The following is a 27481-nucleotide window of genomic DNA, read 5'->3' as shown; positions in this document are numbered from 1 at the left end:
TGGGTTGGTAGAGAGATTTAATGGTACACTAAAGCATATGTTGATGACCTTTTAGGAGATAGGTGACCAAAACTGGGAAAAATACTTACCCTACCTACTGTTTGCATACTGAGAAGTACCTCAGAAGTCTACAGGATTCTCTCCATTTGAGTTGCTTTACGGGTGGAGGGCGAGAGGGCCCCTTGACCTAATAGGAGAACATTGGGAGGAAAAGTTGATACCTCTGACACCCCTGTAATTAAATATGTAGTTAATATGCAGAAGAAATTAGAAAAACTTGTAGGCTTTATCAGAGATAACTTGCAGGCAGCCCAGACTAAGTAAAAGACCTGGTATGATCATAAGGACCAAAACAGTTTTACGAGGAGCAGCAGGTACTTGTTTTAGTCCCAGTTTGTCTGAATAAGCTTCAAGCTAATTGGGCGGGACCTTACAAGGTCATAAGGAGCCTGAGTGATACAAACTATGTTATATCTATGGACTCTCAAGACAGTGTGGCTCCAGTAACCTAGAAATCACTGGGGATAATTGAAGAGTGGAAGAGTCGCCCAGAGGCGGTTGCGACCCAGTTGGTGGGAGGAGGGTGCTAGTGTAGACCACAAGCGGCAGGTGCAGGCTGACCTGAGCTGGGCATAGACCCTCTAAATAGCCGCAAGGTAACCCCAGGCAGGTGGCTAGGCATTTTGTGTCACTGTATATCTCAGTTTAGAAAGCATGGGGTAAGCACAGTGGATCTGTAAGGAGAGGTAAGGAAGGGATACTAGAGATTAATGGGTTGTATGTATGAGTAGACTGGATAGGCAATATGATCTTTATTTGCCATCAAATAAGTCAGGCTAATTTTTTCACTTTCAAAATCAGAACACATTTCCCACTATTATATTCATCTTCATTGGCTTCTGATAGGGGCAACAGTGATCTTTAAATTTTACTGCATTCTGTTTAAGATTTTTAATGGGATAACCCCTCAATATACGTATCCTCTATTCATGTTTACTTCTGTTTCCAAACTAAGGGGATCTTTTACAAAGCATCAGTATGCCCAACGCGGGCTTACCATATGATAAATCGGGACTACCGCTGGCCCAACGTGGCTGCCAATGTTAGTTCTGCCCCGAGCACACGCCATTCCCGGGGGGGGGGGGGAGACATCAAGAGGCTAATTTTCAAAATATATAGACTTACAAAGTTCCATAGGTTACTATCAGGCATATTTTCAAAGCACTTTGGGAGGCTAAGTTCCATAGGTTTCTATGGAACTTTGTAAGTCTGTGCTTTGAAAATAGGCCTCTATGTCACTTGTAAAAATGAGCCCCTAAATGACAAGGAAATCTTGTTCATATTCATATTAGATGCAGCACCAGGATCTTAGTTCTATATATTCTTCCTCCTTAAATACATAAAAAATAGTTACCTTGTTTTCCCAGTTTTATGGAATTTATTTTTTTGCCAGTAGCCCCCTAATTCTATAACATGGCACCTACATTTAAGTGCTAATTGTGCGCATAATTTAGATAATATCAGCACTTGTGGGTAACTGTATATTTATGCACATAAATGCTAGCTTTTCTGATTGGGGAGGTTAGATCAGTTTGGGGGTGCTTCTCTGGTTCGGAGGATCAGGAGGTAGGTTAGATCATGTTGGGGCGAGTGGGGGGACCCAATATCTCCTTATGTAGGGTCAAGCGAATGACAGCTGGGACCTGTGATAGCTGACCATTACTGGTGTGAGTGTCCAGTCCCTGCCAAAATTCAAATTTCTTACCAATGGACTTTCCCACCACAATTCCTGCTGAAATCCCCCTTCTTTCCTGAGGAAACTACCTCCTTCAAACACCACCCTATCAGGTTTCAGAACCCACTATATATAAAGACAAACTGCAGACCTCACAGCATACCCTGAAGAAAGTCGCAGCACGATAGTCGAAACATCCACTTACTCAGATGCAGCAAGACCTGAAAACTGCTACAATCTTATCTGGATCATGGCTGAATTTTACCACTAGGGTACAGCAAAGAGAGGGAACAAAGTACAAACAAAAAGTCTGAATAGCAAAACAAAAAAGTACGAGGAGCCTTCAAAAAAGGGGATAAGAATTTTAATCGAATGTATAGATGAAACAATCTTAGAATGGGTCCATTCTAGGATTGTTTCATCTATACATTTGATTAAAATTCTTATCCCCTTTTTTGAAGGCTCCTCGTACTTTTTTGTTTTGCTGAATTTTACCACTATCCAGATCATTTTCTGCTACAATCTTATCTGGATCATGGCTGAATTTTACCACTATCCAGATCATTTTTTGGCCCTCCTTCCCTAACATGTCCCATAAATATATGGATAATACCTGACCCTTTAGTGCCGCACAGATAGGCAAGTAATACACGTTCATCAGCTGCTAATGATGGCATTACAGATTTGAATACTAGGAACTTTTAACTTTAAAATGAATTTTTTAAAATGATAGATTTTTATAAAAATGCATTCTGCATACAATTATATGCTAATTTACAGAAATATGCCACAAAATCTCAGCCTGTGCAGCAAATCTGCTCATAATCTACCTGTAACTTGTTGCCAGAAAGCAGGGACTTTAGTAAAAACACTCTTTTAATTACAATGCATTATAAGGCTTGCTCAAAGTACATGTACACTTCAGAAACGTCTTACATTTCTAGCTTAGTTTTTGCTTTCTACATACACAAAGGATAACTTTGCTGGATCTACCTCGTGAACATTAAACATTTACTATTTTGTTTATATTGCATTAAATACTGATGTTTGGCCTTGTAAACGTACAAAATAAATCAAATGTCCTAAAACAGAAACATGATTCAGGTAGCACAGCTAGTACACAGAAGCCATTAATGTAAGCGCTGAGGGATATTCTGATGGTTTCCAGACGGTCAGTTATTTGCTCTAACATAATGCAAGCAACATACCACTAGGAAGATCCAGTGTCTGTATGATCAAATGTGTTACCCTTCAGGGCAGCTCAATGAACTCACAGTAAATTCAATTTGCACTCCTACCCAGTCATGTCTCCTCCTTTCCATCTCCCATCCTCTACTATATATCTGTCACTTATCTCCCACTACCCCATTCTCCCTAACAGAAATGTAATGTTCCTTCCAGCTCCACAGCAGTGCTTATACACCATGAATGCAACTATAAACCCAGTTCAAAAGAAAAAACAAACAATAGTGGGATTACAGACCTAATGTACCTAAGTTCACCCCTTGTATAAAAGCAGGATATGGGGACTAAAACTAGTACACCCCACCAGGTTTACCACTGCTTTATATGTTGAGGAGCATTTTTGAAAGGGACGTCCAAGTTTTGATTTAGATGTCCTCGCAAAATGTCCCGATCCAGGGGCAGGGAAACCCGTATTTTTGAAACAAGATGGACGTCCATCTTTCATTTCGAAAATACTGTCAGAAACGTCCAAACCATGAAATTTGGTCGTCCCTAGACATGGACATTTCTGATTTTCTGAGATTTTCGAAACCAAGGACGTCCATCTCAGAAACGGCCAAATCCAAGCCATTTGGTTGTGGGATGAGCCAGAATTTCTAGTGCACTGGTCCCCCTGACATGCCAGGACACCAACCGGGCATCCTAGGGGGCACTGCAGTGGACTTCATAAATTGCTAGAAAATGACACAAATGTATTGCACTATATGCTAGAGTTGAAATGTGTAACCTAATACCTGGATATATGGGACTCTAGCCAAGAATTTTAATATCAATTGTGCTTGTATTGTGCTGTGGAGAAAAGCCCTCTGAAACCAGAGGCAGTCTTGCCTGAGGTTTTAAACGTGGTTATCAATTTAAAGTTTTATCTATAACATACACTTGGATTTAATCATTGGGCGTCCAAATTGGTATAATCGAAAGCCGATTTTGGACATCCCCAACTGCAATCCGTCGCAGGGACGGCCAAAATTCACGGGGGCCTGTCGGAGGTGTAGTGAGGGCAGGACTTGGGCATGCCTAACACTTAGATGTCCTCAACCCATAATGGAAAAAAAAGGACGTCCCTGACGAACTCTTGGACGACTTTACCTGGTCGTGTTTTTCTTACACCCAAGCTTCAAAAAGGTGCCAGAAATGACCAGATGACCACCAGAGGGAATCAGGGATTACCTCCCCTTACTTCCCAGTGGTCACTAACCCCCTCCCACCCTCAAAAAACATCTTTAAAAATATTGATTGCCAGCCTCTATGCCAGCCTCAGATGTCATACTCAGCTCCATCACAGCAGTATACAGGTCCCTGGAGCAGTTTTAGTTGGTACTGCAGTGAACTTCAGGCAGGCAGACCCAGGCCCAACCCCACACCTGTTACATTTGTGGACGAAACAGCAAGCCCTCCAAAACCCACCACAAACCCACTGTACCCACATCTAGGTACACCCCTTCACCTGTAAGGGCTATGGTACTGGTGTACAGTTGTGGGGAGTGGGTTTTGGCGGTTCAGCACACAAGGTAATAGAGCTATGTTCTTGGAAGCATTTTATGAAGTCCACTGCAGTGCCCCGTAGGGTGCCGGGTTGGTGTCCTGGCATGTCAGGGGGACTAGTGGACTACGAATGCTGGCTCCTCCCACGACCAAATGGCTTGGATTTGGACGTTTCTGAGATGGACGTCCTTGGTTTCCATTACCGGCGAAAATCAGAAACGACCAAGTCTAGGGACAACCAAATTTCATGATTTGGATGTCCCTGACCTTATTATCGAAACAAAAGATGGCCATCCATCTTCTTTCGATAATACGGGTTTCCCCGCCCCTGGCTGGGGACGTTCTGCGAGGACGACCTATGGAAAACGTGGACGTCCCTTTCGATTATGCCCCTCCACGGGGACTAAATAATTGTATTGCGTGGAATTCAATTGTTTAATTCAACACTCATTTTGTTTTTCAGTGCTTGTATGCATAACGTTCACTTTCTTGAGATGTACAATGTCATCACATTGTAAGGTGATTTAAATTTTTTTTTGGTTGCATTTCCAGGAAGTTGTCCCCATCACTGGGTCTATCAAGACGTCCAAGACTTACTTACAAGGGTTCTGTAAGAGGATACTTTGTAGAGCAGTAATCTCACCAATGTATGGTGGACAAAAGAAAGCAGATAAGCCCCAACATTTTTATATGCGATATTCATAGCATTATATGATTCCAGAAGGATTTTGGCTAAGAAAACAAGTTTCTTAATATATAATTGTATAATTTCACCCAATGAGCTCCTGAGAGTATATTATATTGTCTTTGCTGCACACTTAATTGAACTAGATTAATTTTAAACATTACACAAGGCCATATATCCAGGAGACCTATGATAGTGAGAATGTGAATGAACAACCGACACACACAAAAAATTAAATAAATAAAAAGATGGCACCTTCATTATCTTATGCTGCTGAATGGAAAATACTGGTTCCACCAAATTTATTACTGTGACTGAACCAGCATGCATGCACAATCCCCACAAAAGCTTTGCCTACTTAGACAAATGTCCTTTTCAAACAGGAAACCCACTTTAGTAGGGAATCAGGGCTGCCAAGAGACCAAGGAAACACCAATTCACAGTAACATGTAAAGTGTAATATATAGCATGACTCTTTTCAATAAAAACAAAGATCATATAAAGGTATTATATTGCTCTTAAAAATTGAGAAAGAGTACGCCACTTATATACTATTTCTTAATAAATTCGAGCCTCAACTGCCCCAGGATAAGTCATAGACTTTTACACCATATAACACAGTGGGGCACTCTCTCATTGGCTCAATGGCAGGTTGTAAAAACTACAGTGGAAAACAACTTCCTAAGGGGAGAAAAGGCCACAGCTGGAAAAAATTACAACTATGGCTACTTCTTTACTCAATTTTTCAAGGTTAAAGAATATACAGCAGTTTCAAAGACCCGAGCTGTGCCTCTAATTTTCGTATGTAACTTTAAATGCATGCATTTAGCTTCCTTTAACTGTAAAAATCCAAAGCAAAAAGCCAGTACAATTCAAAGACCAAAGGCAAAAAGCTCAAAGTCCTGATCCTCAACAAGGGCCCCCTTGTTTCGCAGAGCTGCATCAGGAGGTGAAATAATAAAAGCAAAAAATGATGAAAAGGAATTTAAAGTCTTTTCCTTTTCAACAAACTTTCCTGCACTGAACAGTTATCGACCAATTAGAAGAACGCATTCCATTCTATTGGACCATTCAAACCATTAGGGGTTATCCTGTTATATTGATAGATCAAGCATTGCTCACGTGCCATAACAGCCTAGATATGTCGCCTCTGTGACTGTCTGGTATATGCTCAATAGCCATACATTTTAATTCTTCAAAGTTGTGATTAAAGTCTAGACAGTGCTTAAACATTAGAGCATCCAACTTTTTAGTTTTCAAACAGTGTCTGTGTTCTACTAACCACGTTTTTAACTTTCGTTTAGTTTGTACCACGTATAGTAATCCACATGGGCACTGTATAAGATAATTACCCTAGTGGTATTGCAGTCTGTAGTACTCAGTATAGGAATCATCCTTTTTCTTTTAGCCCACCAAAACTGATTGCCTTCTTCCATGTTTATACAGAAAGAACATTGACCACATTTCTGATGACCCACGTTTTTCGACCTAATGTTCGTACGGACATTTGAATAAGATAAAATGTCGCCAAATTTCTATTCCTAGCATAAGATTCCATACATCAGGACTCACAAAAGAGGTCATGCACACCAAGCACTTTCCAAAGTTTCTACTATTTTTGCTATTTTAGGAGTGAAATTGGATACTTCAATATACACACAATCTGTTTTCTCTTCCTGTTGCTTTGAATGTAACATCAATTGCCTGTTGTTTTAAGAATTAAGAGAGCTCTATTTCTCTTAATTCTTAAAACTTTTTTCAGTCTGTCCATAAATTTATCAATTAACTTAATCACTTGTTCTTTGTACTTCTCTTTTGAATCACAAATAAATCAGTAAAGAACTGAGAAACAGGGAGACTATTTTTAATGTGTGCAGGATGCATGCTGTTGAACATGAGTAAGGAATAACGATCTGTAGGCTTCGAGTATATACTGGTACCAATTTTACCCTCCTGTAGATGAACCTGTATGTCCAAAAATTTGCATTCTACAGGGTGACATTTATATGAAAAACGAAGAGTGGAATGTTCATTGACAAATGAATGTAACGACTCTTCAAGTACCATTCCACATTACAAATACATTGTCTATATATCTCCACCAGCTTTTCAATAAAACACATATTTCATCATATGTGCAACAAAGCACATATTTAAACTCAACAAGAACACCACTCACAACTTGCAAGCTTTCATCTCTGGGACTATATTTTTATAAAAATCACTTACATTGTAGAAAACTGAAGTGTAGCAAATTGCTTAAAGTTTAGAATTATGAGAGGAAATCCAGTAATTCTCTGCCATTAAGGGGGCAACTTTACAAAGGTATGTGAGTGGCCTAGTGGTTAGGGTGGTGGACTTTGGTCCTGGGGAACTGAGGAACTGAGTTCGATTCCCGGCACAGGCAGCTCCTTGTGACTCTGGGCAAGTCACTTAACCCTCCATTGCCTGCCGCATTGAGCCTGCCATGAGTGGGAAAGCGCGGGGTACAAATGCAATAAAAATAATAAAAAATATATATATATAAAGCATGTTTTACATGTAGAAAATGTCTATTACAAAATTGCTTGGGGTTATGCACACAGAAAAAGTAGGCATACCAAAAGATAGTATCTATATTTGCTCCTAGGCATTCTCAGGAGCACAGTTTGCCTACAGCTGAAACAGAATTGTGATGTACCTGAGTATTATAAAGTTGTGTGTACACGCATAGAGTAGATCCACACATTAACATCTGGCTAAAAGCAGGTGCAAATTTGGGCAAGAGCATTTGTGTACTATTAGAGATAATTCTGGGAGCCTATTCTATGAAAGGCATATAGGCATACATGTTACCTTTATAAAGCAGGTGCATTTATGAAAAATGGCCACAGGTCACGTGATGCTAGGCTAGGGGGAGGACGCCGCACGTAGTTGCTCCGCGGTCCCTCGAATAACATCTACCCATAGCGGCATCAAAAGCTGGGGGAAAACCCTGAGAAATTGCAGGAAAAGCAGTGGGAACCTCGCGAAAGCAAAACCCAGCTAAAACCGCTGCGGAAATCGAGTCGGAATAACTACAAATGCAAGCCGCAAAGAAGGCACGAGGAGCCGCGTGGGAGACGGCAAGATGGCCGACGCAGGCTCTTCGAATGAATCGCCGAGCTCGATCTGGGCGGCAGAGATTGCAGGAGAAGTTTCAAGTCTCCTAGAAGTATCGGTAGAGAAAAAGCTGCAGCGGATTTCAGACCAAATTGAGAAGCTGGATGGTAAAATGGAGGGACTGAAAACTGACTTATCAGGCTTCCAGCAGAGCTTATCTGATGTAGAGGATCAGAGCATACAGCATGAAACCCAGCAGAAAGAAATGCTAAAGAGGATGGAAAGCCTAGAGTCTAAAATTGAAGACCTAGAAAACCGCTCTCGCCGCAATAACGTAAGACTTGTGGGGCTGCCGGAGTCCATTAGAGAAGTGGACCTCCGGCAGTTCTTGGAGAAGTGGTTGCCCCAGGTGTTAAATCTGAAGCAGATGGAGAGCGGTTTAAAGATTGAGCGGGCACACCGACTCGGGCTACTAAGACAAGGGAAGGACAGACCGAGAGTAGTGATCTGCAGAGTCCTGAATTACACCCACAAGCAGGACATTTTGCATACATGGCGGCAGCGGGGTAAAATCCAATATGAAGAGTCTACGGTGCTGTGTTTTCAAGACTTTTCAGCAGCAGTAGCGGCACAGCGCAGACAATTTACAGAGGTCTGCAAGCAACTCTATGAGAGGCAAGCAAGCTTTGCATTACTTTTTCCCGCCAAGCTGCGCATACAGTTTGAAGGCAAGCCTTACTTCTTCACGTCCCCTGCGGAGGCGAAGCAGTTTGTGAAGCAAATGGAAGGCGCCGCGGCGGAGAGCGGTGAAATGGAGGCTGCTGGTAATCGCCCAGAATAATGCTCCGCTGGGAGATGTATGACAAGAGAAGAACATGCGATACCAGGGGAAGACTGTTGAGAGGTAGTGCAAAATGCAGCAGTGGACAGTAAATTGAAGGGGTTGACTACTGCATTTGGGAGGTGGGCAAGAGGAAGAACCATAGGTTAATTACTCATGGGAAGAGAATTTTTTGGAAATGGGGCGATAAAAGTTATAGTGTTCTATGATGTCGCAGGGTGAGGGGAGGGGCATGGACGTGACCAGTTCTCAAGTGAGGACACAGTCTCAGTTTTCGGGAGGGGAGGGAGGTGGGAGGGGGGGAGGGGTTGGGCGGGATGGAGAGGGTGAGGGGAAGATGGGTGGGGAATATGAGAGTGAGCCTACATATATTGTGTGCTGGATGTTATTTGTGTTTTATTGTGTTGTTCTCCTCCTCAGAGCAGAACGGAGTGTGAGTTGTAGAGTACAATGCTCTAAACAGGGTGGCGAAAGGGGACTGCACCCAGGGGCTGGGGGGTGCGTCCTCACAATGAAGGTTAAAAGATCAAAATTTAAGACAGACCTGCAGATGAATGAGACCGTTTAAGCTAGTGTCCTGGAATGTGGAGGGGATATCCTCACCCATTAAACGCACAAAGGTTTTGCAAGCACTAAGGTGGCATAAAGCAGACCTTGCGTTTTTGCAGGAGACACACTTGACCACTCAGGAACATAATAAATTCCAGAAGGGCTGGGTAGAACACGTGGTGGGTTCCCCGGCAGCAGGCAAGAAAGGGGGAGTAGTGATTTTGATACGTAAAGGCCTGCAGGCTCAGATTAAGCGGGTTAAACGGGGTGCAGAGGGGAGATACGTTCTGGCTGAAGTGGAGATGGGGAGCATTAGGTATATTTTATGCAACGTGTATGCACCCAATGTGTATGATCGCAAATTTCACCGAACCCTCATAGAGCTGCTGGGTCCTTATCAGGGGAGTAATGTGATTTTGGGAGGGGATTTCAATCTGGTGTATGACGCTCAGATGGATAAGACGGGTCCCTCAGCAACTAGTCGGGTTCAGGGGGTGGGGGGACTACCCTTCCTCTGCTCCACACTGGACTTGATAGACGTGTGGAGAATGCTACACCCAAATATGAGGGACTACACACACCTGTCCAGGGCGCACCTCACACAATCGCGTATTGATTACTTCTTCATTTCTAGAAATCTATTTCCAAAAGTAACAACAGCAGAGATAGGGCCGTGTGAGGTGTCAGACCACTCCATCATCTGGATGCAGTTGCAGGGACCAAGGGAGGGGGAAGCTGGAGATTTCCATTTGAGTTATTTTGGGACCCACAATTTAAGGCCTATATAAGTGAAAAATGGAAGGAGTATGCGGACCATAATAAGCAACATCAGTGCCAGCCCAGTTTGTATTGGGAGACATCTAAGGCGGTGATACGGGGGGAGATAATTGCATACAGGGCCAGAGCTAAGAAGATGAGAGACAAGGAGATCATCAGATTGGAGAAAGTAGTCCGTTATCGGAGGGTTAGGTGTGGGGCACACATGACATCAGAGGAGAAAGGAGCTCTATTAGCCTCCCAGAAAGCGCTGAACGAATTACTGCACCAGAGGGCGGTAAAGTCCCATAAGTACTATCAATATCAATATTTCATTCATGGTAATAAAGCTGGGGCGTTGCTGGGGAGATTGATACGCGGAAAACGGGGCTGTCAGGGAATTTTGGAAGTCAAAGATGAGGGTGGCCGGCTTCGCAGGGAATCAAAGGACATTGCTAATTGTTTTAAGAGGTATTATGAAAAATTATATAGGGAGCCTACAGAGATAATGCAAGATAGTAAGCTTTACTTAATCAATCAAGCCCTGCCGCAGATTTCAGATTCTCAGAAAGAGTACCTAAATGGCCCCATTACGGAAGGCGAGTTGATGCTGGCGCTTCAGCAGAGCAATATCCAAAAAGCACCGGGGCCTGATGGGTACACCATTGCCTACTACAAGTTAGTCCAAGAACAGGTGACACTTCCCTTGTTAAATCTTTACAATGAGATGGCTACCTCCGGGGTAATGTCTGATACATTGAATGTGGCAAAAGTGATAGTACTACCAAAGCCAGGGAAGGATAGTACTGAAGTAGGGTCATACAGGCCCATTTCCCTATTAAATTGCGATGTAAAATCTACGCCAAGATCTTGGCCAACCGTCTGGCCAGGGTTCTGCCAGACTTGATTGCGTCCCCGCAGGTGGGATTTGTGAAGGGAAGATCGGTGGGGAGCAATGTCCGGGCGCTCTTGGCATCCCTGGAGATTATGGAGAGGCAGAAAAGGCCTTCTCTCCTGGTCAGTTTCGACGCAGAGAAGGCCTTTGATCGTGTCGTTTGGAATTTTATGTTTACAGTAATGGAAAAGGTTGGGGTGGACGGTCGTTTTCGTGCTGCAGTGAGGGCACTATATTTCAACCCGCAGGCATTCATGTGGGTCAATGGGGAACAATCGGCATTGTTTAAGATCAGAAGAGGCACCCGGCAAGGGTGTCCATTGTCCCCGTTGTTGTTTGTGCTTGCTCTGGACCCATTGATTAGGGAAATCGTGTCCCACCCAGAGGTGGAGGGGGTGCGGTGGGGCTCCTCCATGTTTAAGGTGTCTGCATTTGCGGACGACATATTAGTACATCTTACTCACCCCGGTCGATCGTTATGTGCTCTGCTGGAACTGTTTCAGGAGTATGGCGACTTTGCAGGGCTCAAAATAAATTACTCTAAATCGTGGGCATTGACAGCTCATGCAAGTGTAAAGACAGAATGGGGGGCAGGATTCCCGCTCAAGTGGGCTTCGGATTTCATTCCGTATTTGGGGGTGAAGATCTCCATGAGAACCTCCATGTTGTATCAACTAAATTTCACTAATCTGCTAGACAAAATGAAGGGTAGACTGAATAGGTGGGGGACTCTACCACTTACACTGCATGGGCGGATACATTTATTTCGAATGGTTGAATTTCTGAGGTGGCTATATACATTCCAGGTTCTGCCCTTGCGGCTCAAATGCACAGATCTCAATCAGTTGTACCGACATCTGAGGAGGTTTGTGTGGAGAAATGCGAAGCCGAAAATTCCACTGACATTACTCATGGGTCCATGGAGGGAGGGAGGCATGGGCCTTCTAAATGTCCGCAGATACAATCAGGTCTATCTGTTGAGATACTTGGGGGACTGGTTGTTAGGGAGGCAAGATTACACACCACGGAGCAGGGAGTATGATTTTTTTTAAGCCATTCCATCCGCATTATCTACTGCATGGGGATAGGAGAGTGATACCGGCCTATATTCGTCACAGTGTACTTTTGGGGCCCTTAAGGGAGGTGTGGAGAGATTTGAATAAGACATGGGGCTTGGAGGCAGATGTCTCGGATTTATTGCCATTGCAGGATAACCCACAATTTGTCCCCGGTACAGAGAACAAAATATTTCATAGATGGGCGACACTGGGGATTACGAGACTGGAGCAGTATTAGATGCAAGGGGGAAGATCCTATCTTTGGGAGCTTTGGGAGTAGGTATAAGTATGAACCATGTATTTGCATACCATCAGCTAGCTCACTACATCCGGTCTTTGGACCAAAGTAAATTGGGGAGTGGTCATGGGCGTAGGCTTAGGGCCTTTTTTGGGATGATCCCAGGAGACAGGCTGTCAGTTTCAAGCTTGCAAAAAGCCATAGGGGAGCTGGAAGGAGAGAGGGACACTTCCGTTATTTGTCAAAGATGGGCAGGGGACCTGGGGCAACCGCATTTACAGTTAGATTTCCGTAAACTGATAGCACGTGTCCCTCAGATATCAGTAAATGCAGGCCTTCGGGAGTGCCAATACCGTATCGTGTATAGAGCATATATGGCCAAAAGTCAACTGTTCAAATTTGGGGGGGTTACGGACCCGCTATGTATGAAATGTGAGCAGGGGGAGGGTACGCTGGTGCACTCTCTTTGGACATGCCATAAGTTTCAGGCTTTTTGGAAACAGTTAATCCAATATCTTGAATCTTTGGTGCATCTCCGGATTCCATTCTCGCCACAGGGGATATTACTGGACAAATATGAAGTATTTAGGCCTCACGGTAAGGGGACCCAGCAGCTCATTCGCAAAGCAAGCCTGGTCGGGAAAAAGATCATAATGGGCGTCTGGACGAACGAGTCTCCACCAGATTTCTGGCATTGGAGGAACAAGTTCCATGACCTTCTCTTAATGGAGCGCAGGGGTGCAGGGTCTTCCCCCAAGAGGCGGAAAGCATTTCTGGCAGTTTGGGAACCCTACATACAATCACTGTCACCGAAAGCTCGCAGCTTAATATTCAATAAGCTCTGAAAGGGGAACTCAGTAGGCACACACATGGGGGGAGGAGGGACATAGGGAGGCATACAAGGTTGGTCAATAACCAAAGTATGTGTTAAGACAGCGGTATATGGCTTTCATGTAATATGTTGTAAACCGGAACCCTCGGGCGGCAATTTATTTGAAATAGACATAAGTCAGAAGAGGGTATAGGAAGGCATAGGGGGGGAGGGGGGCTAGTGGGAGGGGGAGGGGAGGACAAGCATGGGAGGGGGAGGAGAGCAATCATAGGAGGAATGTACTCAATGGTTAGATATTGCAGTGCTAGTTGATGCTTATTATCGGTATGTTTGCATGATGTAACACTGTAATTGCAGTTCTGGTTTCTGCATTTCATAAATTGAGTTATATATATATATAAGAAGTTGTGATCTGTAAGAGGGAAGATGGGGGGGGGGAGGGGGGAGAAAATGGAAGAAATGTTTGATGGTAGACAGTTTCTTTCTGTTTAGGAAGATCACACATCTGCATTTTGTATTATAAATTTGCCTGTTAGTTGGAAATGTGTGCTTATTTACTATCAATAAAAACGTTGGAACATGAAAAATGGCCACTGAGGCTTCCTGCAGCAGACCCACGAGATTGCCGCTTCAAGTCTTGGCAGCCATTTTGAAGAAGCGGGCATGAAAGAGTGGGGTTCTTTCCTGCCCCCAAAGAGGCCACCAGACCACCAGGGTGCATTAAGGTAGGCCCGGAGAGGGCCCACTGAGGCTTGGGGGTGGGGCGGGGGGCAGGGCAGCCTGTCAGACTAATTATCCCCATTACCATGGAATAAATTAAAGTCGTTGATCCCTCTGTACTACCGCAGTAGTACTGTATGAGGTTAAAAAATTGGTAGGGAGCACTGTCTACTCTATCCCTCTGAGCTTGCTACATAAAAAGGAAATACCACAGACATGTGCCAGTGGATCACTGACCTCTGATGCAGCTGCGCTCATTACCCAACTATTCTGTAACTGCATCTGTTCTCTATAAACCAGCAGATTCAGTCAATGCAACATCTCTTCCATCCAGCTTCACTTGAGATGTTGACTCACACACTATGGACTACTGTAATGTACTTTTATTAAGGCCTTAGGGCCTTGGATAGTCGTCACCTTCAAATTACTCAAAATGTTGCTATCAAGCTTATTAAAGGTGCACGAAAGTATGATTATGTAATGCCACTTCTCTGTGAAGCACACTGGTTGCCCCTTATACAGCGTATATCATAAAAGTGGTCCTTTTAGTATTTAAATCCTTCAGACTAAACTCCCTGAGTTTTTGTCATGCTTGCTGACTCCTTATACCCCCCCACGTGATCTTCAATCCCAACACCAGCACTTGCTTACTGTGTCCACATTCAAACATATTCATTATGATTATATCTGGAAAAAATCACTACAGTATTTATTTATTTGAAGTCTCTGGCCTAACAAAGATACATCTCCAAATGTTTTACCAAAGAATACATTATTCATATTGTATGGGAAAACATGGCAATTGACATGGCATTACCTTGCTCCCACATAAGAGGGGCAAATCTATAACTGGGCACCTCCATTTAAGCACCTCAAGAGCAGGTGGTAGGAGCCTGCTTTCAGAACTTCATCTTTCTCAATTAATTTATTTTCCAACCCAACATGTAGGACACTCGCTGGATGCTACAGAAAGTGTCCTACATGCTACCATCCCCATTTTCCTTCTTGGAAGATTCCCTATATACTCTCTCTCTTTACTTTAGTTGGATCATTTCCTCTTGATTTTTGATTGGATTTTTCTTGCAGCTATACCCCCTATCCCCACTTCCACCAGCTAACTTTAGGAATCTTAAGGCTCTAACAATAGAACACTTTCGGGATTGTGCTGAAAAATGTCCTGTGAGCTTTTCTACTCTGTCTCTTGAAGAACAAGTTGTTTGCTGGAACCCAACCCTTCGAAATACTGAGATTACCTTATTGGTAACTGTGTATTAACTAAAAAATAAAAAAAAAGATCAGATAAAACCACTTAACTATAACAATTTTGATGCAGAAACACAATCAAAAACTTTTCCCACAACTTGATCAGTGATTTTCTTTGAAAGTCTGCTTATTCTGTGCTTCAAATATCCACTTAAGTCCTGTCTTTTTATTTATTTTTGTCATTCCAATGTTTCCTCTTATAATACATTTCTAATATACTTTTTTCTTTTTTAAAGAATATAAGGTAACTTATTGTGGCTACAATGTTGTTACACAGATCACTGAGATGCCTGTATGATGTTTTAATAAATTCCAGCACAATAGCATTTCAAATGATATTAGATTTCCAGGAGCAGTGAATAGGCATTGTTAAAAAAAATTACAATATATAGTCAAAACTGAAATGAAAATGATTCAAACAAAACCTTAACATGTTTACTTATTTTCTATTAGTGCCATTGCTTTAATAAATGGCTCAAAAAAGACCCCATCTGAAACCCATCTTTTTAGGGTTGGCTAGCTGAAAATCCTACTATATAAATAAGCAGTGACCGATGTGCCGTCTCTTCACAGGTCTCTCCACTACGTCGCCGCTACCACCCCTCCAACCCCACGAGGTCAATGCTGCAAGCTCTGACCGACCTGCCTCAAAACATGGTTGCAGTGAAATCTGGATTGGCCCCCCTCCAGCCACCCAGCGATTCTCCTCGCTCCCCTGCCCCCCCTCCAGTCACCCAGCAATTCTCCTCGCTCCCCCTCCAGCCACCCAGTAATTCTCCTCGCTCCCCTGATTATCTCCGTTGAAGCAGCCGCATCATTGAAAGCCCTGCCCGTCTGTAGCCTTCCCTTCAAGTTCGTTCCCTCAGAGTCCCGCCTTCTGACGCGAGGGTGGGACTCTGAGGGAACGAACTCGAAGGGAAGGCTACAGACGGGCAGGGCTTTCAATAACATGGCAGCTTCGACGGAGGTAATCAGGGGAGCAAGGAGAATCGCTGGGTGGCTGGGGGGGGGCAGGGGAGCGAGGAGAATCGCTGGGTGGCTGGAGGGGGGCAGGGGAGCGAGGAGAATCGCTGGGTGGCTGGAGGGGGGCAGGGGAGAGAGGAGAATTGCTGGGTATGGGTGGCTGGAGGGGGCAGGGGAGCGAGGAGAATCGCTGGGTGGCTGGAGGGGGGCAGGAAAGAGAGGAGAATCGCTGGGTATGGGTGGCTGGGGGGGCAGGGGAGCGAGGAGAATCGCTGGGCAGCGCAGGCAAACGAAGGCAGTGGTGGGAGGTAAACGGGGTAAGCCACACATATACACACTCTCACTCTCTGAACTCACTCTCACACTCTCTCTCTCTTTCAAACAGACGCACACAAACACACTTTCTCTCTCACTCTCTCTCTCTCACACACACACATACACAAAATAGTACAACAATAAGGAGCATAGGAAATCATATAAGTGTACTATAGACATCAACTCACATTACATTCATCAACTTTAAAATTACATTTCAGAAATAAAAAACCTTGCCCATTTTAATGGGCTTAATGGCTTATTGTGGTATATAGGAAACAAAATAAAATAAAATTTCAAGACATGCATATTATCTGGCTCAACATCATTCATCAATTTGGAGGGGCATCTCTAGTAACCTATGCATCCAGCTTCTCCTATATAAGCACACAACTATGGAACGCAATATCAAATGCCGTGAGAACATATGACCACTTGAACATCTGGAAACTACTTAAAAACTACCTTGTTCAAAAAGGCATACCCCAACGATCCAACTTAAATGCCTTAACCCAGCAGCACAACAAAACCAAAGATCATACTGGACTTAACCTAACTCTTCCTCCTTACAATTACCCAATGTGTCTCTCACAAATGAACTGTACTTTACCACAACCTCACTCTGTATTTGTTCAAACCAGTATTGGCGATCGCCTCTATGGTACTATGTAAGCCTGCAAATAGGTGGGAAAATGTGAGATACAAATGTAACAAACAAATAAATAAAAATATACTAGAAGCAAGAATTTAGATAAAACTGTAATGGCTTTGGTCCCATTTAAGAGAAAATATCATTCAACAAGGGCTATTAGAAAACTACAACAGAATGCATGAAAAGTCAACTACAAGCAGATGAAAACACAGTTATTTTCTAACAGGCTGGAAATAAGTGTTAAGGCACAAACTGGTCTTAAAAAATCTACTGAAAAATGTTTTAAGCCTAAAGAGCAATGCCAAATAAATACTGTAGTTAACTGCCATATCTAAATAACCAAGGTTTTCTCAAATGTTTTTGATACACTTAGCACCTGTTTCCCCCTCATATATTCCCTTTCATTAGGAAAAACTTTAGCACTCTATCCTAAGCAATAAGCTTATCGGCAAGAACATAGTACCGAATCACATTTTAAATGTATTGGTTAATGAGATTAGACTTTCTGTCCTAGGAGGAGGATAATGTCTCTAAATGGGTTAGTTTTGCCACAGCATGACAGTAATTAACCTTACTCCTAATCTAAAATATGTGGTATCTTCATCAGATAGTTTGGATTTTTCTCATTATCTTTAGTGATCTTGATTCTTTGAGAAACTGGTCTATCATTGACACTTCTGCACCCTGTAATGCTATATTTATTTTAATGTTTCATCCCAAACCCCCAGGAAGAGGGAGTTATTTTTTCCTCTTCTTCTGGCCCTGTGTCCGTTCCAGTACGTTTCTCTCGGAAACATTTTTTACTGCAGCTTACTGAATTTGATTTATCATTGCACTATCAACAGATGGTTCTTTTATGCAGATTATGACCTCACTGATTGTACTTGCTTTCTACTCCAGGCATGAGGTTCAACTTAAAAATCCTTCCCTCTACTGAGTCTGAGCACATCTATGTCTCCATGCAGGCCAGGAGCTCCATTACCAGTTCCTTAACCTCTCAGTCTTTCTCCTGACTCTTCTCCTCTACCTGTCCCTGGCCTGCTTTGCACCATTCATATCCCCTTGCGGAGTTCGCCTTCCACCTTACCACTTGTCCTGCATCTCTTCTTCACTCAGCATCCCACTCTCTCCTTCCCACTCCATAACCTCATTCATCAGAGATACCTTCCCCATTGACCAATCCAAGCCCTAAGGTTGGTGTGGCAACTCCCCTCCAGCATTTCTTTCTGAATCCATTTTCTCTTTCTGAGGCACTGATCAGCTGTTCTAAAATGTTCTTATACAGGCAATTTTCCTTAATTTGTCCAACCAGAGATCTTATATTTACATCAGTTGCCCCTTGCTGCTTTCCTTTGACATATTTTCTCTTTTTTCCGTTTTTGGTAAGCTCTTTTTGTATACTCTCTATGATCAAATACATGGTTTGTGGCATAATACTAGCAGTACATTGTCCTTTTTTTCTTCATGAGTCCACCTAACTTCATTAGTTTCTGTAGTTTATCTCATGCTGCTGTGAATCCATGAAAATGTTCGCCATGGCCTATTGAACCACATGAACCATACACTCAGTTTATTGCTGCACTGTGGATGTTATCTTCTGCTGAAGGATTTGCAGTATCACTACCATCACCTTCAGCCCTAGTGCAAAAGTAATGGTAGGCACATTTTCACTTGGGCAACATACTGCTAATATATATCCTTTTTTTCTTCTTATCATACTAATATTCTAGTGTCATCTTTATGAAAATTGGTATAGATTTTATGCAACAGGGTCACCATATGAAGAAACTCTGCAAGCCCTAGGGAGAAACATTTATGTTCTGCCCTTGAGAGATACACAGCAATTCACCAGTTTGTTCCTGAACTTTATGTTGTGGTCCCTGCTGACCCACAGACCTTTTCATGATGTGGGGAAATTTGTGATTATTCTGCTAACCAACTGGTTAATTCCATATGTACTGGCCAAATCTTTATGTTCCTCCCAAGTTTTACTATTGTTAGTTCTATCTGTGGTAAGGATTCGATTGGAAGCTACATGTTGATCTGCACCTGCTTTTCTTGCACCACCTCTTTAGAATGCTTTACTGTTGCATCTTAGACAGAAGACATGTTTCAAGAAATTTAAAGCTGGATTGAGATGAGTAGTTATGCAATATGTGCTTGGTATTTATCTAACCCTTTAGCACTAGACTTAATAAAAAATATGGTATGCTTATTTAATTTGTAAACCATATGCTGGTGGGGTCTTTTTCCAGAGTAGCTTATGGGTTTGTCTCTTGTATCCTTGAACAAAATCAACATTTACTGGTATCTGTAGCACAAATGGATGTGAAATGTGTTATATGGAAAACAATTGTTCCCCTAGTTTTCATGGCTAGAAAAACAGTAGATACAATTTTCTTGACTGCCCCTGAAGCCTAAGGCCCATCATGGTTTATAATTTAAAAACAACAAAAAAGAAATAATAATAATAAATACAAAGGAAAACAGGAAAGAAAAATGTAATGCTACACGCAACTTCATAGTCATAGATCAAACGCTTGCCTGAAAAACGGCTGACTTGTAAGTATGGAGTTCAGTGCATTACTAACTTCTCTTTTCCTGTTATCTTCTAGGTTTGTTAGTTATTTCTTTTAATTATTATTATATTTTTATGGGTCTTAGGCTTCATGGGCATTCAAGAAAATTGTTATCTACTATTTTTATCTTTAGCTCTGAAAACTGGAGAACACTTATTTTCCATTTCACATCAATTTGGGCCATAAAAAACAGTAAATGTTGATTTTGTTTAAATACAAGCTACAAGGCACAAAACCATAAGCTACCTTGGAAAAACTCCACTCTACCGCCCCACCCCTCCTCTCCCCCCAGCATATAGTTTACAAATCAAATAAACATCCCATCTTTTTATTAAGTCCAGCACTAAAAGGGTCAGATAAGTACCAACCACATATTTCATGCTCATTTTGTTTTACCTGTTTGAAACAGAACAGAACTAACAATAGGAGCCATGATGGAATCATGCTATTCAAAGAATGTAAAGCACTGCCTGTTACCTCATGTGAAACCTTCAGCTGCAGGTGCTATTTGCATTCTGAAGATTTATCTGTGTAGGTTATGCTGTATTGACTATCTAAAGATAAAAATTATGAAGTGAAAACATGACTGACAGAAGCACGATGAAGAAAAACTATTTTGTTTCAAGCAAAATACAGCTAAAATTGAAAGATGATGCTGGTACCATATAAAACGTAACTGGATACAAACTCCTAAAACTACTATGACCATTATTTAAGGATCAGTGGACAATGAAAAGGAAATAACGGGATGGATCACTGAATTATATATAAATCAACTTCTAATGAAGTTCACAGAAATTGCAATATGCCATCTAAAAGAAAAGAAGACTTATATGCGCTCACATAGAGTGGCAAATAAAGGTTCAGAAAACCATGGGCACTGCTGCTGAAGTCACACAGGAAAGCTTAATATTTCAGTACTGTATATGTTTAAATCAACAGCCTACTAAGAAGATGAAAGCCAGTCTCTGAAAAATTTATTATTGTTTGAGCAAGTTTACACTTCAAATGCATTCCAAAAACACCATGCCACAACCGAGTTTCACAAGGTTGACAGAGGAAACAGAAATAGATGATAAAGGAGAATTTTCAAAATGCAATTTATCATCAATTTGTATATATTTACATCTGAATACTTTTCTTGTCCACAATGAAATTATATTGCCCTCAAATACTTCAGAATGCCCAGCTTGCCTGCATTTGTTTTCCAGATAAAAGCTTGTGACACCTGCCTGATACAGGCAAAAATTACAATGATAAATAATATAGGCTCAGAATAGATTTCTGCAAACTAAAGCACCATCACATATCAGTCAAACTGAAGCTCTAGTTATTATAATATACAAAAACAAAATATTTTTTTAAAGCATGTTATTGTGTTTTCTCAACCTAGTATGCCAGGATTTATTTATTTCAATGTAATGTACTGCTCTAGGTTTTCACCTCAAACAGTTAACAATTAAAACAATAAAACATACAGCATTGTTGCTCACTTGTAACAAGCTTTTCCATAGACAGTAGGATTGATCAGGCACACAAGTGGGTGACATCACACATCACCAGGCTGGAAACAGGTCTCCTAGAACTTGCAACTTAGTACAAATTTCTAAGCATCTGTGGTCATTCCACCACGCAGCGGTCTTCTCAGCAACTCAGCTATATAGCTCAGGAATTAATGCAGTTTTTAGGGAGATGGGTGGGACTGTGTGTCTGCTAAATCCTGTTAAATGTGGAAAACACTCATTACAGGTCAGCAAAAATGCTTTTTCCATTGACAAGCAGGACTCCTAAATGCTCCCAAAGGGTCTCTCAGCTCTTTATGTATTGCCCATCTTCTATGAGCAGCCCACACCTAAACCAGAGTAGGAGATGCAGGCTCAAACACATTGGCAGGCATAGCTCAACCAAATGCACTGTCTGGTCAAAGCAGTAATGCAAGGTAAAAACATGAAGCGAGGACCAGGTCACTGCTTTACAGATAATATCTAGTGATTCATACTTCATGAGTGCCATAGTAGCTGCAATGGCTCTGATTTAATAACTGAATTGGATGCAGAATGCTAACCAATTTTCACGAGCTTGGCGACTGAAATGCCAATTCTACAAGGGTCAAAGTAGACAAAGAACTGCATAGATTTGCAGATAAAATCAATTATTTTGAATTAATGAGATTCCACTCAGTCCAGAGTGAAGTGCTTTCTCACATGTACTCTGATGAAGCTTTAGATAAAAACTAGAAAGCACTATTGTCCTCGTTAATATGGAAAATGTTACTTTAGATAAAGTTCGACAAACTATCTTGCTCAGACAAAACTGAGTGTATGGTTCATATTTCATTATTGTTTGACATTCACTTAATTTTTTAGGTGAGGTAACTGCTGTTAGAGAAAATACTTTCTAGGTGATAGGTTTAACCTAAGTAGACTATTAGCTCAAACAGTGGCTTCATAAGTTATGTGAGATTCCATGGCACAAGAAGCTTCTACATTTGTGATGTGACGTAGAGGTGAAGCCCTTTCCCAGAAACCAAGAAATGATAGAACATTGGGAAGCCAGACGCCTATAACTGGAACGTGATAGGCAAGGGAGAACTAAAATGTACTCTAATGGAGGAGAAACAACAGATGATAAAGATGATATAAGTAGCAGAATATAATGTTATGCGGGCAAAAAATATGGTCATAGCCATTCGTGAAAACACTGATGGAACACTTCCAGAATACAGAGAAGATGAGCTGACGCATGCTGCCAGAGCTCCCACCAACTCCCCGAATTTTGACATTCTTTCTGACAACACCCAGGATCTTGCCTAACTATTCCTTGTGGAAGACTTATAAGCCACAAAGTGCATCCAGTATTGCACAGATGGTGAATCTGGGTAATGCTGTTGAAAACGCCCAAAGCACAGAGGAAGAAAAGTAAGCTCACATCACTAAAGATGGTGCAATGCAATAAAGGAGCCGCAGCTCTACTCACCGGAGATTTTGCGCAAGAGATATCCAAGATCGATTTGGTGACACTGGAGGACAAACTGAATAAACTGCACTTGGCCTATGAGGGAGTGGGTGGTACAGCAAAGAGCACTCCCTCACTGGTGGTGCAGGTCTGCCACCTTACAACAGGTGGTGCTAGGCTGCCAAGTCTAAGACTGAGTCAGAGGGGAGGGCTCAGGCCAGGATGGAATTAAATGCCCTGAAGTTGAACAGATCAGAGAGGTCCCAAGTGCAGAGGACTTCCTGGGTGTTACTGTTGGCTGCAGTACCTGGGGAGAGCCTGGGGAAGAAGAGCAGCCCTCAGCAGAGATTGTTACCCTGTAATTGCCAAAAGCAAAAGTCTCAGTGAGGTAGGAGACGTTTCCTTGGAATTTAAATTAAGAGAGTGAGTTGTGAGGACGTGACTGGATATCTAACCTGTGGAAGCTGTGTCTGGGACAAGCGCAGGGACCCTGAATCAAGAAGGAAATGGAGTATATATTGAGTGTGGAACCTGTCAAGGACAAGGTTCAAGGATTGTGTTTGAGAGACTTTGAGAGTGCAAAATCTGCGATGAAACAGACCTTTTATTTCCCTTTTGTACAGTAATAAAGCTTTCTTTTTGACATTGCACTGCCCTCTGTCTGTATTTTACGAGGCTCACACTACTGTACAGCCATGAGATGAGATCTGAGAACTGGATGAAGCTGAATCACACATCTTGGTGCAGGGGGATTTTCAACAAAATTCGAGGGACAACTTGCGCAGTTGCATTCTGACAATGCCGGCTTCTCAAGCGCTTAAAAGATCAGGAAAATAGGAGCTAGAGGAAAAACATCAGGCTGATGGGCTTACCAGAGGAGGTAAAAGACAGTTATTTGTTAAACATATTTGAGCAACAGCTCCTGGAGAAACTAGATCTGGAGGGCGTGCAAGCACAATCACGTGTAAGAGACCCACAGAATCGGCTCACTAAAGGAGTGGGAGATGTGTCCAAGACCAGCTATTGCTAGGATTTTGAACTGAGCCATGAAAGAGCGTATTATGTGAGCATTTTGATGACAGAACCCCTTGGAATATAACAAACACAGAATTTTGCTGTTCAATGATTATTTGGCACAAGTGGCCCTAAATCACAAGAAAATGGTGCCTATCTGCTTTGAATTTAATAATAGGAAGGGTTTTTTTTCTTTTACATTTCTTTACCCCATTAAGCTACACATACAACAAGAAGGCAAAGTGCTATATTTAGACTCTGTGAAGACGACTTGGAAATTTCTGGATCAGATTGCTACTCCTAGTTTGGAGGAAAGAGATGGTGCAGGAGTCCAAGAATAAGTGAGAAATGTGAGATTGATATGTTGCATATAGCTTTTTGATATGGAATAGGCAAATTCATTCTTAACTTCTAATTAAACAATAAAATATTTAGGCATTCTTTGGATGTGAATTTTAGTGGTCGGTGTGCCACATACATGAACATTGTCTTTCAGGTGTGTCACAACAGAAGAAAGGTTGAGCAACACTCAGACCCTGACCCCAGCCTCCTGTGCTTCAGCGACGGCGGGGCCACAGGAATTGAGGGCAATGCTCTGACTCCCAATTCTGACCCCACCTGACCTGACGGGAGCGAAGACTGCAGGGGGAACACCAAAGCACCCGGAGAGGCCTTTTTTAATAAAAATGCCTGATGCATAAGTAAAATAAACTCGGGGGGAAACGGGTCCCCCTGCCCCTGAGCTGCCATAGTCTCCGATACCGGTCCCCGAGACTCCCGTGACAACTGGCTGCCCTCTGCTAGCCTCTTCACTAGTACCATGCGCTCCTCTGCCTCCAGGGCCGCGCTGGAAGCGTCCCCCAGTGAATCCAAAATGACGCCCACCACAAGCTGCGGAGCGTGGGAAACCCCATCGGAGACCGCCACTGCCCCCAATTCCTCCATGCAGCCGGTGCTGCAGAGTCCCACTATGCTGCACTGTTTCCCACAGCGAGAACAGCGCTTGGCAGTCTCAGCTGCCATGACTGGCAGCGCTAACGGCTTGGGCGAACGCGGGGACTGGCAGAGAAAAGGAACAGCACTCACCCTACCAACGAGGGTGGCAAAGCCTGTCCACGGAGGAGCTGCAAAATGGTGTTCCAATCCTCCAGCACCTGGTCCAACAGAGCTGCCTGTGTGCTGATTTTTTTTTTTCACTGTGAGCCAAAAATCAGACAGACACAGAAGCCACAGCACAAGCAAACGACTGGGAGCAGGGGAATCAAGGGTAAGGCAGGGACCTGAACACAAGTATGCCTTTAAAGTGGGCACCACCAGCCACTCACCCCAGCTCAACTGGCACCCCAGGAGCCCCCTCAAAACAGACAATCCAGGAGCTGGCAAGCTCCGTCCACCACCTGCTGGAGATAGAGTTATACTAAAAGGAGAAGGACCAGTACACAGAGGGTCTCTGTCTGTTTTTTAGTGTTCTCTATCTCCACCTGCTGGTAGACAGATACAACCCACCAGTTCCTGGATTCATCTGCTGCTGAAGCTAAGGAAAGATACTGTCTTCGTCTCTACCACTTCCACTGGGAAGCCGTTCCACAAATTCACCACCCTTTCCATGAAGAAGTATTTCCTCAGGTTACTTCTGAATCTATTCCCTTTCACCTTATGTCCCCTCATTCTAGAGCTTCCTTTCAATTGAAAGAGACTCGCCTCCTGTGCATGTATGCCGCGTAGGTATCTCTACCATATCTCCTTTCTCCTTCCTTTCTTCCAAAGTAGCAGAGAACAAAAGCATAAGGAGCCTTCAAGACAGGGAGAGTCAAATCAATTTTATTGGCCAGACCTGATACGGTCCGTGTTTCAGCAAAATAGCTGCGTCAGTGGTCTTAAAAAAGTACACAGTGTCCAGAAATTGCAATAAGACAGTGGTCAATCTGAAGATGCCAAAAATTGCCACAAAGAACACCTGGATTATTAATATCAAACCATATCGCAATCGTGAACAGCCATGAACCGGCAGAGTAATGCCAAGAGAATGAAAAACACCTTCTTTTTCCTACTGGCTATTCCTCTCCCTATGAACCCAAGCAGTCTTCTAGCTTTTGCCGTAACCTTTTCTTCCTGTTTGCCCACCTTAAGATCATCATATACAATCACACCCAAGTCCCGCTCCTCTTTCATGCACGAAAGTTCTTCACCCCCTGAACTGTACTGTTCCCTCAGGGTTTTGCAGCCCAAATGCATGACCTTGCATTTTTTAGCATTAACTGTTGGTTAACTTCTGCCACCAAGTCTCCATGTCCCCATATCCCTTCCTCCTGAGCAAAACGAGAACAGATTTACTTACCAGACTGAGAAGCACTGCACAGCTCAAATTACCAAACTGAAACAATCCTGCAGATGTGGCAGTCACAGATAAGCACACTTTATTTCTGCCAGAGAGGGAGCCCCCCCCCCCCCCCCCCCCCCCCAGTGATGGCGCATTAGAGGATAAGGAGAAATGGCTCACTGAAGCAGCAGTGGTGCCTGCAGTCACCTCTTCCCCTGCTTGGCAGCAGAATGTGGTGGCTTCAGGAACAGGAGCAGTGCCTGAGGAATCCTTGTACCCACCTACCCACTGCTCTCCTGGTACAGCCTAGAGACAACAGTGAAGTTTTATATGCTATTCTTCTGACTGACATTTTTTGACCTGAAGAGCCCACAGGTTTTCTTCATGGTTTACCACTACTGTGAAGAAGTCATGTTTCCCACCACAAGACCCATGAGTTCCCCTTGAATCAAAGTTATAAAACAAATCAAATATACTTAAGAGATCATTTTCAAAAGAGAAAAATGTCCAAAAAGTGGCATAATTGGTATTTTCAAAACCAATTTTTAGACATTTTTCTATTAAGTCCATCAGAAGTGAGTTCAAATCACAAGGGAGCATGTCAGGGGCATGTTAAGGGCAGGATCTGAGCGTTCCTAACACTTGGACGTTTTTCAGCCATAATGAAAAAAAAGTGTCCAGGACTAAAACTAAGACATTTTGAACTAGACCTGTTTTTATAATGAATAAGGCAAAAAAGGGTGCCCTAAATGACCAGACGACCACTGGAGGGAATCAGGGGTGACCCCCCCCCCCATACCCCCCCACCCAGTGGTCACTGACCCCCTCTCACCCCTCACCAATGTGAATACAAATAGGATTTAGCAGCATCTATGACAGCTTCAGGCAGGTCTATTAGAGCAGCATGCAGGTCCATGGAGTAGTGAAGTGGTCAGTGCAGTGCACCATGGTGTGGGGGACTCTGGTCCCTATCTCCCTCTACCTGTCACATTTGTGGGGGAAACTGTGAGCCCTCCAAAATTCACTACAAACCCATTGTACCCACATATAGGTGCCCCATAGTGGTGTACAGTTGTGGGCACTGGTTTTTTTTTAGGGGGGGGGGGCTCAGCAGACAAGATAAGGGAGCTACAGTGAGATGTGTACCTGGGATCATGTTTTTGAAGTCCACTAAAGTGCCCCCTAAGGTGCCCCATTTATCTCATGGGATGTCTGGGAGACCAGACTACTAAAAATGCTGGCCCCTCCTACAACCCAATGACTTGATTTTCTATGTTTTTCACTTGGGACTTTTTTTTTT

At 42.9% G+C, this 27481-nt stretch overlaps 1 protein-coding gene across 2 annotated transcripts in view; it reads right to left on the bottom strand.

Moving 5' to 3' along the window:
- Positions 1–27481, bottom strand: part of WDR70 (WD repeat domain 70) — a 596086-nt gene that overhangs the window by 217410 nt on the left and 351195 nt on the right. The window lies entirely within an intron of this gene.

This window comes from Microcaecilia unicolor, chromosome 2 (genome assembly GCF_901765095.1).
Source record: "Microcaecilia unicolor chromosome 2, aMicUni1.1, whole genome shotgun sequence".
Lineage (NCBI taxonomy): Eukaryota > Metazoa > Chordata > Amphibia > Gymnophiona > Siphonopidae > Microcaecilia > Microcaecilia unicolor.
This window is presented reverse-complemented; position numbering and strand designations above follow the sequence as displayed.